Genomic DNA, 11812 nt, shown 5'->3' on the forward strand with positions numbered 1-11812 from the left:
CAGGGACTCATGGAATACTGGGGCTGCTCCATACAGCTTTCTTAAAATAGCCTGGTCCTCTGGGGCAGCATGTCAAGGTGCTCTTGGGTCACAGGGGATCGCCCTCATTCACCCTAACACAGAGGAAGAGTGGGCAGATTTCTCCACAGCTGGGGAGCTGCTCAGAGCCCTGTCAGCTCCAAAGCCCAGGCCATCTGTGGTGCATGAGTGCAGGGATAAGGAGGGTCCTGGGAGTCCCTCAAACCGAGTCTCAAGTGGTTCAGTTCCAACACTGGAGCTTAAGGGGAAGGAAGTAGAAATGCAAGGCATACCTTTGCTCATTTCCACCGTCAGAGACCTTAACAAGACTTTATCTTAGATGCTCCAGCCATGTTAACCCTGTCCCACCCCAAATTCCTCAGGGAGCTCTTAGAATTCCCCTCATGCTCCATCCTGGCCAGCCAGCAGCGTACCAGCCATTTCAAGTGATGATAATTTGGCTCTAACCCCCCAGCTGGGTGGAGCTGCAACCCAGGTGTCCACCTGGGTGCTGAAACACCTTCTGAAACTCTAGAGGGCTTCAAAAAAAAAAGGTTTTAAAAGGGCCTTGCTCCATCTCACCTCTTTCCAGCCAAAGAAATGCTGTAGCCTTGGGCTCCTTAGCAGTCAGCAGGGGGAAGGTGAGGATTTGAGAAGTTCTATCTCTGTAGAGGGATCTGAGGACAGCTGGGTGCTGAATCCATGACCCTGCTAGGTGTTGAAGGTTCCCAGGGTGTCAGTGGAGGCCCAGGTGCCTTTTGAGGATCTGTGCCCTCCAAGAAGCTGGCGTGGCTCCACCAGCCTCTCGCCACCTGTGCGGGGAGTCCCCCACGCCGCCGTGGCTGCCTGGCCAGCACTGAACAGCCTGCGTGTGGGAGGGCTGAGCAAACTCCTCAGCAGGCACAGACATTGCTGCCAGGGAGGAGAAGGTCTCAGCAGAAAGCTAGCAGGGACTGCTGCAGATTTCTTGCTTGGTAGCAGCAAGAGCTGCTGCAGGGCCTGATTTTGGGGGAGATATGTGTAGTGATATGTGCTTTTTTTTTTTTTTTCTCTGAATATCCGGCTCTATTACATGCTAGATGGGATAGGAATAGAGTTATTTATTTTCATGTGGATGATGCTGGGCAGTTTTTAGAAGCTCGACATCAGAAACAAAAAGCTAATCCCTGCTGAACCTCCAGACAGCAAGGAAGAGGATGTTTGGAATTTGACTAATCATCTACCTATGACCCTGCCTGGAAATAGAGCAAAGTGATACTCAAGCTGCTCCAGCTTCAGTGGTTTTTCCTGACTCTTTCTGTTCCTAACACAGTGACAGATTTTTCTCTAGTGATGTGTTTGGACTGGCTGGGTCAGTCTCTCTGGCACCGAGTTCAATAGGGGTGCATGCATCTAAAACTGATGTGCCTTGAGTCTGCTGGGGGCTCCTTTGATTCTCTTACTTCAGTGTAATTATTTGAGATCTGTCCCACAAACCCCTAAAACTAATGGGGATGTCTGGATCTCCCCTCACCTGGCCTGTGGGGTGGGCATGGAGGTCCCAGATGTCAGGATAAGAGTCTGAAACCACCATGGCATATATTGGGAAGGTATTTTGAGGCTACATGGAGCATCTGGACCATAAAAATGTCCCATTAGAGCATCATGACTTGACAAGATCTGGTTGCAACTGTGCTAGCTGACAATGGCTCTGAAAACAAACCACAACAAAACCAGACTGCCTGAGCCTGCACCAGGATTTCTGATTAAAACACTTTCACCACCACTTCAGCTCTCAAACCTTCAGCAAACAGCTGAACTCATCTCCCTGGTTATTCTCTTATCACTAGGGAGGAGAGCAACACGTGTCTGAGGACAATAGGCAGTTCCTTGCTGCAAGGCTGCTCTCCCCTCATCTCGTGTTGGTGGAAAAAATGATCATACTAGCCACCATCCACAGCAGCATGAACTGAGGGGTGATACATATATATATTTTTAATTTATTACATTTTTTTTTTTCAGAGGGGGTAGAGAATTATGAAACAACAGGAAGAAAAACAGGGCTCACAATGGAAAGCAAGACTCAGTCTGAACAGCTGAGATGTCTCAGCCTCTCCATGATGAGCCCTATTTTGAAAACAATCAATGGAAAGAAATTGGGAGGTGTTGACAGCCAACAGGAGGTGTAGTCAGCCCGCCCACTCGAGGTATCTCGCTGAGGTGCTGCTGCTGCTCGGGTCCCGGAGTTCAGGAGGAGGATGAGCAATCCCTACGCCTACCGCAGCCGTCAATGGACGGGAGGCGCCCGGAGCCCAAACGAGGCACCTGGAGTAAGTTTTACACCTCCTTTACACCCGGGGATCCCTTCTGGGGGCGAGCTGGGTTTTACACAGCAGCCCCCGGTTGGGTGGGGTTTATCCCGACTATCCTAGGTGGTGGGGACAGGGATACTGTGCGTAGCTCGCACTGTGTTCTGCACCATCTGCCCCAGGGGTGCTGACATCCCACTTCCCAATGCCTGAGCTCAGCTTAGTGGAGGAAGAAGGAGGAAAGGAGAAGAGACACCAAAGGAAGGAGACAGAGACAGACGCGGAGTTCCGTGTTTGCATTTGGTGCTGGAGAAAAGCAGAGCCTCAGGGTACCCAGGGCTTGCATAATTTGCCTTCCCGCCCCTGGCACTGGCAGGGAAAACGCTTTCCAAGGATGAGTAAAACCCTGGCGGAGCCAGCGGCTCAGGGAAAGGCAGGGAAGGTGTCACCTGGGGAGCAGGCGTTGGATGGGACCTGCCAGGCTTTCCCTGGGAACCACACCCCTCTGCCTGTCTCTCCGTCAGAGGGATTCCCCCAGCCCCTCACCACCCCCTTCATCTCTCCCACTGCTGGCAGGATCTGGCAGGGAGGAGAGGATGGGGAAGGGGGACGGGGACGAGCGTGCAGGCACGGGCAGAGGGCAGAGCCCAGCCCCTGACAGCGGCTGGCTCCGGCTGTGCCTTCCTGCCCCGTGCTTCCAGCTGAAGGAGGAGGCAAAGGCGTTTCGCATCCCTGCGGATGTGCGGCTCGAGCAGGATTCGAAGGGAAAAGGCAAGGCTGGGGGCACCGATTTCCCAGCACTTTCCCGTTCCCGCATCAGGTGGGGAGGAGGGGATGCAGCCTCCCCTGATCATACTGCCATGCATTTCTCCCCCACCCCAACCCCCAAGTTTAGGGTAGAACGGAACAATTTCCTTACACTGGCAACCATCCATTATGTCTATGGATCTGCTCCCCACCCCATTCCCCCTCTCTTTCCTGTTTTGATGAAAGGAAAAAATGTTCTGCTTTCCTTCTTTATTTTTCCAGACTGGTGAATAGCACTCGAAAGGAATTTCTCTCCCTACCCCCTTCCCCTCTCCCAGTATAATAAATACACACGTACTTGTGTGTGAACACAGCACACATCGCAGGTCATCTGCTGTTTTTCAAAAGGCATACACTATTTTTGTTTCCAGATTGATTCTGTGGGCAGCAGTCCCCCTTTCCACTGGCACCACCCCAAGCACTGCTTCCCCTGCCCCTGCCCTCTGCCACTCACCGTGTCCCCATCCTTTGCCCCCGGGCCGGCAGCGAGCGGTGGTGGCGGCGGCAGCAGCGGCAGCAGCGAGAAGGAAGCTTTGCTGAGCTGGAGTAAAAATAGCCCCAGCAGTTACTCAGCTCAGAACGTAACATGACTCATGTGAAACGAGGATGAGGGTCGAAAACCAAAAGCAAGCAGCTCTCCCCCCCCATCCCAGCCCCCACCACCTGCTGCTGCTGCTCACATCACCCAGCAAAACCCGCTCAAAGTGCTCCTGGCTGGGGGTCAGGGCATCAGTGGAAAGCCCTGCTTGTGCTACCTGCAAGAACCAGTCCTCCTGCCTGCACCCATCTGGTGGTGCTGACACCAGCAGCAGGCAGATTTGGTGGTGCTGCAGCCGACTCTCAGCTCCTTTAGCCTCCCTTAAACTGAGCAAAACTGACATCCCCTGACACAGTGGGACCAAACACTGCAGCAGCCTCGTACCAATGCAGCCGGGCACCCCAGCTGAGCCTGGAGAGATGAGGGAGGTCCTGCCCACCAGAGCCCACCCTGCAGCCCACCCCGTCACTGGGTGCCCCATGGCCAGGTGTGGGGCACAGCTGGGCTGGGTGGGAGAGCAGCACAGCAGGCCTGGCTGGCCACCACTATCTTGTGGCCTGTGTAATAAAGGAGGGAGTTTAAAAATAGACTTTGAGCTGCAATGCCGGAAAGGCAGCGAGACGTATAGAGCGGGTGTGTGTTTATCCTACACACCCTGTGCCTGCCAGGGGAGCTGCCCCAAAGCACAGGCACTGCTCTCTGCTCAGGGACTGCCTGGCCTGGCAGTGCAGGGCTGAGGGGAGCCCTGAGCTCTGCCTCACAGCTGCCAGAGCTGCCCAGAGATGCCCACCTCCATCCCATCCCAAAGCCATTTGGAACTGTGGGACATGCACCTCTCCCCCATGCCAGCCCTGCATGATGTGTGGCTCCTCCACCCCCCTGTATATCCAGACAAAGTGGCATCTCTCAGGACAAAGCCTTTCAATAGATCCCCTGCCCTCTGCCCTCTGCTGAACAATGAGAAATCAAGGAATATTGTCCGAGTTGAATAAAAAGATCTAAATTTAGAGTGTCTGATGTGTTCTTGGTTTCCTGCCATAACTCCCCTCCTCCCCGTCCTCCCTCTTCATTGCTTGCTTAGCCTTATGCACAGAAAGGTTTCTGATGGGGTGAGATCACCACCAAGACCCTGTCTCCCCAGTGATGAGACAGAGGGGAATTCCAAGTTTGACTCTAGTCTCTGTTTTTGTAAGACAGGGAGGAGGGGAGCGCACTGGTTTTTTCCTCACCAGCTTAGATGTGCAGAAAAGGGAGGGAAACCTAAGATCAAGAGAGAGGAAACTTTCTCTCCCACTTCAGCCTGCTCATGTCATGGCCCTGACCTGCCCCAAACACTGTCCATATGTTTCCATCTGCTCATGGCATCCCCTCCTACAGCCCTGCCACAGCAAGTTTTCAGAGCAGTGCTGCCCCTGTGCTGTTCCAGCCCAGAAGCTCAAGCCTGTGGGATCCTCACTGTCCTCCCACTTTCCCCAGGCAGGCCTGGCCAGAAACAAGAAGCTCAGAAAGAACAAATAAAAGCAGAAAAAAGCCTGACACAACCACCAAAAATGCCCAGAGGGGAGGGAGATGAGGGGTGTTATCCAGCAATGTACTCCTGATGTTTAAACAAGGGACTCCCTTGGGTTTGTGCCTGAAAAGTCTGGGTGTCAGGGGAATCTATTCATTTGTTTTCATTTTTAAACAAAAAGGCCTTCCCATAACCACAGTGAGGAGGGAGCCAACACCTCTTGACAAACAGACATGGCTTAAGTGCACACATGGGAATCCTTTCAGCCTTGCTCCTGGAGAGGAAAAAAGCCTCAACTGCTTACTGACCACATTGCTCAGTGTCAGTGGGAGGGAAACATGGGCCAGCAGCATTTTCTGCACAAAGATGGACATCAGCAGCTAACTCATGCTTGCCAGCATGTCTGTGGGGTGTCTGGAGGTGCAGAGATCTTTTCCAATAGTGGAATCCAGGCAGGTGGGCTGGGAGACTGACTCAAAAGCAGGGAAAACTTTTCTCACTCTCCTTTGGCTTCAGTGTCTCCCCAGGGCTTCCTCTGACCCTCCCAGCTTGGTCACTGAGCTGACAAGCAGGTGGAACAGGACTTTGAGGCCAGCCAGGCCCTCCCTGCTTTGCTCTCTTTCCCTGGCTGCATAATGTGTCTGGGGGGGATTATGAGTCTTTTTTTATTACCATTATTGCTGATTTCCCTCTTGCCAAGCATTCAGGCACAGGCTCTTCAGAATGACAGCACAGCAAGTGTGCTGGGATAGGAGAGGGGAGGGGAAGGAGCAGCACTAGGAGCTGCTCACAGGGAAGGGGAGAGCAGCCACAGCCCAGCCAGCCCTGGCAGAGAAGACAATAAGGGCTGGACCCTCTGGGGCAGAGAGAAATGCTCCCCTTCCTTCTCTCTCAGAAAGCCTGAACAGCACAGGGACTCAGGAAGTGAGAGGGAGAGCTGGGACCTGTTTGCTGCTGGAGAGTGAGTTTAGTCCCATTCCCAGCTCACAGGGATTGGCAGTGCTGGAGGCTGGGGAATGGAAAAGCTCAGGTCTCCAGTTCCATGTGCAGCTGCTGCCAGAAAGCAGCAGACTAATGGATGCAGCAGGGTGGGAAGGGAAAAACCAGCACCAAGGCCCCTGGAGAGGAGGTTTCCTACATGGTCTGGCTTGTCACCAGCAAGAAGAGGGCTGTTCCACAAGAGGGGACACTCCAGGTGTGACCCCCCCTATTCCAGGTGTAGTTCCTCAGTAGCTCAGCAGAGACAGGGATGGGGCTGGAGATGAAGTGACCACAAAGCAGGTGTTGAGTCTGTCTAGGAAAACCAGTCAGGACAGCCAGGAACAGGCACAGATGTACCTCCAGCACAGCTGGGGCTAAATGGAGCAGAACATCAAGGTGTGTCCTCACACCCTGTGGGGCTCTGGGCTCCATGCATGTAAAATGCCCTGGCTGCTGTGTGCTGGGTCGTGGGACTGGGTGAGGATGGTGGCACAGGACCAGCTTAAGGTCACAGTGTGAGGACAGGGAACTTGGAGCCAGGTTGGGATCATTACTTGGAAGCAGTGCAGGCACATGAATGATGAAAAAAGACTCCCAGAGTCAGGCAGATGTGGGGAGGGGTGCCAAGGCCCCACTGTGGAGAGCCAGGGAGTGGAGGGGACATGGGAAAGCCAGTGTTGAGAGGCCCTAGGGACAGAAAAAGGGATGCAGTGACACCCTAAGGTCACTAGGGAAGCATGGGTGCAAGGTGCACAGCCTTCACCCAAGAAGGAGGTGTGGGTCTGGGTCACACACAGGCTCCAGCTCAGCTTGGGACTGAGCAGAGCTCAGCTGAGGCCAAGCACACCCCAACACGGTCCCACAGGTGGTGACAGCAGGGACAGACTCCAGTCCCAGCCTCAGACCAGTGAAGATGTTGCCAGGAGCAGCAGGACACAGGGCTCAGGGCAGGGCTGCATCACTTGTCCAAGGTGCATCCTGGAGACCCAGCTGCCACCAGCCAAAGACTGGAGTCCACTTGGAACAAGCAGCCAGGAAAGCAGGACAGCTGGGGACGAGGCTGGGCACAGACACACCCACAGCAGAGCTCAGGCCAGGAGCAGGCACCTGCACCTGAGCCCAAATGGAGCTTACATGGCTGAGGGTCCCAGGTGAGCCTGCCTGGGGCCATTTAGCCCCACCAATGTGCTCATGGCACTGCTAAACATTACCATCCCCATGGCAGGATATTTCCAGCCTCTTCAGGGTGTGGGACCTGTAAATCTGTCCCTGCTGAGGCTCACCATCTGGGCAGGATGTTGATTACCTAAACCAGCCAGAGGGAAAAGAGGCTCGAAAGCCAAGACACACCTGAGCAACACGTAGTCAAGCTCAGTGATCCTTGCCTGGCCCCATCCTTCTTTCCCTCACTCTCCCTTACTCTCTGGAGTGACAATGCTAGATACTGCCTCCATCTCTCAAACCTATGCCAAGAAACTTTTATTTTTAAATTCACAAACAATGACCTAGCAGCTGGTCCAAGGCTTTTTTTTTCCCCCTTGCTAACAGAGTGGAAATTATATATATATTTAATTAGCTCATGGGAGCTAAATTTCCCTTCCCACCATTCTTCATTAAAGGCAGATGTGAAATGACCCCCGACTCCAATCTCTATGGAAGGGGGTGTGACCCCTCACCATCTAACACAAGTTTCCAGAAAACCAGCTTCTCCCATCCTGCCTCTTTGCTTTGTCCAATTGTTGGCAGAGGGAGCCAAGAGTTTAAAATGCCATTTTGGCTGCCTCTCCATTATCTTGGGCAGACAGAGGGTTGAGATACCTCAGAGAATGGAAAAATCCTGATAAAGGGCTGTGGTACAGATATACCCTCACGTCTTACCAGCCCTTGGGCCCATCTGGGATCCAAAGATGCTTTCTTGCTGTTAAAAAAACCCCAAACCTATTTTATTTTTAAATACCAGCCATGTCAACTTCTGGCTGCTCTTGAAGTAAAGCCCAGCCTGCAGGCCTTTATCTTCTGCACCAAATATCAGCCCTTCTATGCACTGGCCATGTGCCATTCCAGGGCAGCTCTCCTGACCTCAGGAGAAGGGGCTGCCTGCCACCTTCACACACACCACGCTGCCACCAGTGTCACCAGTGTCACCAGTGGACCATGGTCACTGCACAAGGACTGTCCAACACAGGTGCATGCATTCAACCACCTGAGGCACAGCAAGGGGATACACTAGTCTCTTCACACCTCTGAAAATTGTGTTGAAACCCTGTTTTCCTCGTGTTCCCTCTGAAGATATTTCATGGAGGTATTGCTTTTCTTCTCCTGGCTGACTGCTCTGGTCCCTAAGGTCTGGAGGTGGCAAAAGGAGCACACATTCCCTTTTTCCTGCCCTTGCCACCCTGCCCAGATATTTGTGTGAGCAGCAGGAGACAGAATTCATGGCACACACGTCCTGCACAACCACTGCTCCTCCCCTTGAGAAGGGCCTTGTGCTCCAAGGTTCAACAAGACCCCTCCTTGCCATTGAAGCAGCCAACCAGAGATACCTGAAACGTGGATTTTGGTACCTTTGCTACATCTCAATCTTTCTGCCTTCTTCTCATTCTCTCCCCTCTCCCCGCAATTATTTATGACCTGGATCAGGACTTGTCTTAACTAAGCAGAAAATAATAGCATGATGGATGCTTCTGGCATGTTTGGGTGCCACGGTGACCTGGACTTGACTCTGAGCCGTTGGTGGTGGTTGGCTCCTGCTGGGAGAGGTGTCCTCCAGGATTTTGAGATGAGCAGTCACTACATGCATATGCTGTGAGTTAGACCCCTCCAGAAGCCCCAGACTCCCCAGCCACTCTGCATGGTGTAGGTCCAGGACAGATGGGCTGTTTTGGACCTGGCAGCAAGTCTGGGCTTCTCTGCATTGCTGTGGACCCATGCTGGGAATGCCTCAAAGTTTGGGAGTTGTTTGATCACTGCCTTAATCTCCTTCAATGCTTGAGCCACAATAGAAGGTCAGGACAGACGTAAAGCCCAGCTCCTGCTGCTGCTCTGGGGTGGCTGCAAATAGGTCAGACTTATCTCAAGAAAACACAGCACAGGAATGGCACAGACCCTCTTGTCCACCTGTCTGCCTCCTCCTTCTCCTTCTCCTTCTCCTTCTCCTTCTCCTTCTCCTTCTCCTTCTCCTTCTCCTTCTCCTTCTCCTTCTCCTTCTCCTTCTCCTTCTCCTTCTCCTTCTCCTTCTCCTTCTCCTTCTCCTTCTCCTTCTCCTTCTCCTTCTCCTTCTCCTTCTCCTTCTCCTTCTCCTTCTCCTTCTCCCTCACTCTCTGCAGGTCTCTCTGCAGGGCTGCCAGGGCTGCAGGAATCTCAGCAATGCCAGTCACACAAAACTCTCTCCAGTGACAATAGCTCCTTCCTTTCCTCCTTCCCCAGTTCCTCCTTCTTTACCCTATTTCTTCTTGCACCTCTGCAGCTCTCACACATTCCCAAAGTTGCTCCAGGGGTTTCCAGAGCTCCTGAGCCAAACCCCCTTCCCACTCTGCTTCCCCAGCACTGCAGGTTGCAGGGATGCAGGGCTGCCAAGTGGGTGCTTTTTGGGGAGGAGAGGTGTCCCCACCATGCAGCTCTGCTTGGGAACAGACATATTTACATCTCTGTCTGTGACTGAGGGTGTGGTTTCAAAAACTGGCACGAGTCACTTGGAAAAAAGCTTCTGGAGAAAGCAGCTCTCCTGCCTTCTCCCCTCTCCTTCCAGCTGTGCATTCTCTCTTTTTTTTTTTTTCTTTTTTCCCCGTGGTTCATCCATTTTGCAGGGATTGTTTTCAGCCTTATCATCTCCAGCTTGCCACCCTGCCACCTGCTCTCTCATGCTGACACAGGAAGCTGGAGAAGACATGGCCAGGCTGGAGGAATCATCCCCTTTGCTGTCAGCAGAAACCAATCCTAAAGCCACTCACTCCCAATCCCTCTCTCTTCATACTGGGAAGTATCCCCATGGTTATGTGGGTATATGTACCTGTGGCTGTGCCTCTGAGCAAAAGATGCTCCACACATCTCTAAAAGGCCACATGAGATTTTTGCCATACAATTTCTCACAGGGGAATGGATGCCATGCAAGTGGCCTGAAGGTTCTTAAGCACTCACATGTGTCCCTACATGGGACACATGGTCTGTGGGATTATGTGTTTCTTATGGCAGCCACACACAACTTTGCTTTTTCCTTGCCCCCATGGAGTTTGATGGGCCTGGAGCTGGGACTAAAACCCACAAAAGCTGGGACTCAAATCCACACTCAGCCAAGGGAAGAGTCTGGAAGAAGCAGCAGGGCTGCTATAACCCACTCTCTTCTCCCCCTCCTCCTCAGCCTGTTTCCTGACACAATTCCTATATAGGACAAGTTTCTGTTGCAATCAACTCTTAGGTTAATGAAACCCTGAATGGACCCCCCTTTTCTCCCACCTCTTCAGGGAAACTGCCCAGCAGGCAAAACAAATCCTGGGTATCTGTTCCCTGCTCTGAGGGAGGTACATTCCCAAGGACATGTGTGGGAGCTCAGGCTGGAGTGGCCTGCAGGTCGAGGACCAGTTGATAAGGACCTTTAAACCTTTAAATCCCACTGCAGGTGAGAACACAGGGACATTTGCCACCCTCATGGAGGATGGTAGGAAGAGAGGGAGAGGCAGGCTTGTGCAACTGGGATTCCTTCATCCCACAGGCAGTAACTCCCAGGGCAGCAGCAGATAAGGGGCAGTGAGATCTTACAGACATTGCCAGCAAGGTGTTTGCTGGCCCCAGACATGCTGGTCTGAAGGGTGACCTGGCTGACTGGCTTGGAATAAAACACTGGATTTGGGGAGAGGATAGTCCTTTCCTTTGTGAGCTTTTCTATCCAGCTGTTGGCTTAGCCAGGGGTGGTGAGCACATATAAAACCTTCCTATGCTGGACTATCAGTCCATTTTCCCAGTATGGTGTCTTTCCTCATTTAACGTTTGCACTGAGTTTCCTACCTGACTCCAGATGTTTCCAGAGCTATTATTTTTACCTTTAGCACTTTACCAATCTAAACACTTCTGTACATTAATACTATGTATGTGTTTTCCTGCCTCTTCTTCTGGGTTGAGAGGTTGCAGTTTAGTTTTTGATGGGGCTAGCAAAGTGCCTCTGCCTGTGATGTTCATGCAGGACAAGGAGGGAGCAGTGTACCTCTCATTTACACCTTTACTGCATCCTAGATCTAGAGTGATGCTGACCTCCTTCTGCTGAGGGGCTGGGCTTGTCAGGAGCAAGGTGTTCTCTGCTCCTGTTTTAGCTCCAGGCAGGGATATAGCAGTGGGTTCTGAATCATAAAGACCTGTGATTTTTGCCAAGAGGTGGTGCTGGGTGGAAATGTCAAACTTGAACTGATGCTTCTGTAAAAATGCAGGGAAGCTGGAAGGGGCCTGAGGCAGGGACCATGAGTTGTACAGAGCAGATCATTTGGTCCTGCCTGGCACCAGCACTTTGAGCAACAATGGTAATATTCATCATCATCACAGCATTCAGATAGCAATTTCCATCTTGCAATTGCTGTGTGTGCACTGAGTCATTTATTTTCCCTGCTGAGACAGGGAGGAATTGTTAGCCCATGGCTAAGATGTGGGGAGCAGACATCGCAAGCCCTGCAGAGAGGGTCAGTA

General features: G+C 52.4%; 1 long non-coding RNA gene across 1 annotated transcript; it reads left to right on the top strand.

Moving 5' to 3' along the window:
* The first annotated feature begins 2027 nt into the window (after positions 1-2027).
* On the top strand, positions 2028-4658 carry LOC130248236 (uncharacterized). The gene is made up of 2 exons (XR_008839615.1): positions 2028-2327; positions 2489-4658. It is a non-coding gene; the product is annotated as an uncharacterized LOC130248236 (long non-coding RNA).
* Positions 4659-11812: the final 7154 nt, after the last annotated feature.

Source organism: Oenanthe melanoleuca, chromosome 1A (assembly GCF_029582105.1).
Source record: "Oenanthe melanoleuca isolate GR-GAL-2019-014 chromosome 1A, OMel1.0, whole genome shotgun sequence".
Taxonomy (NCBI): Eukaryota; Metazoa; Chordata; class Aves; order Passeriformes; family Muscicapidae; genus Oenanthe; species Oenanthe melanoleuca.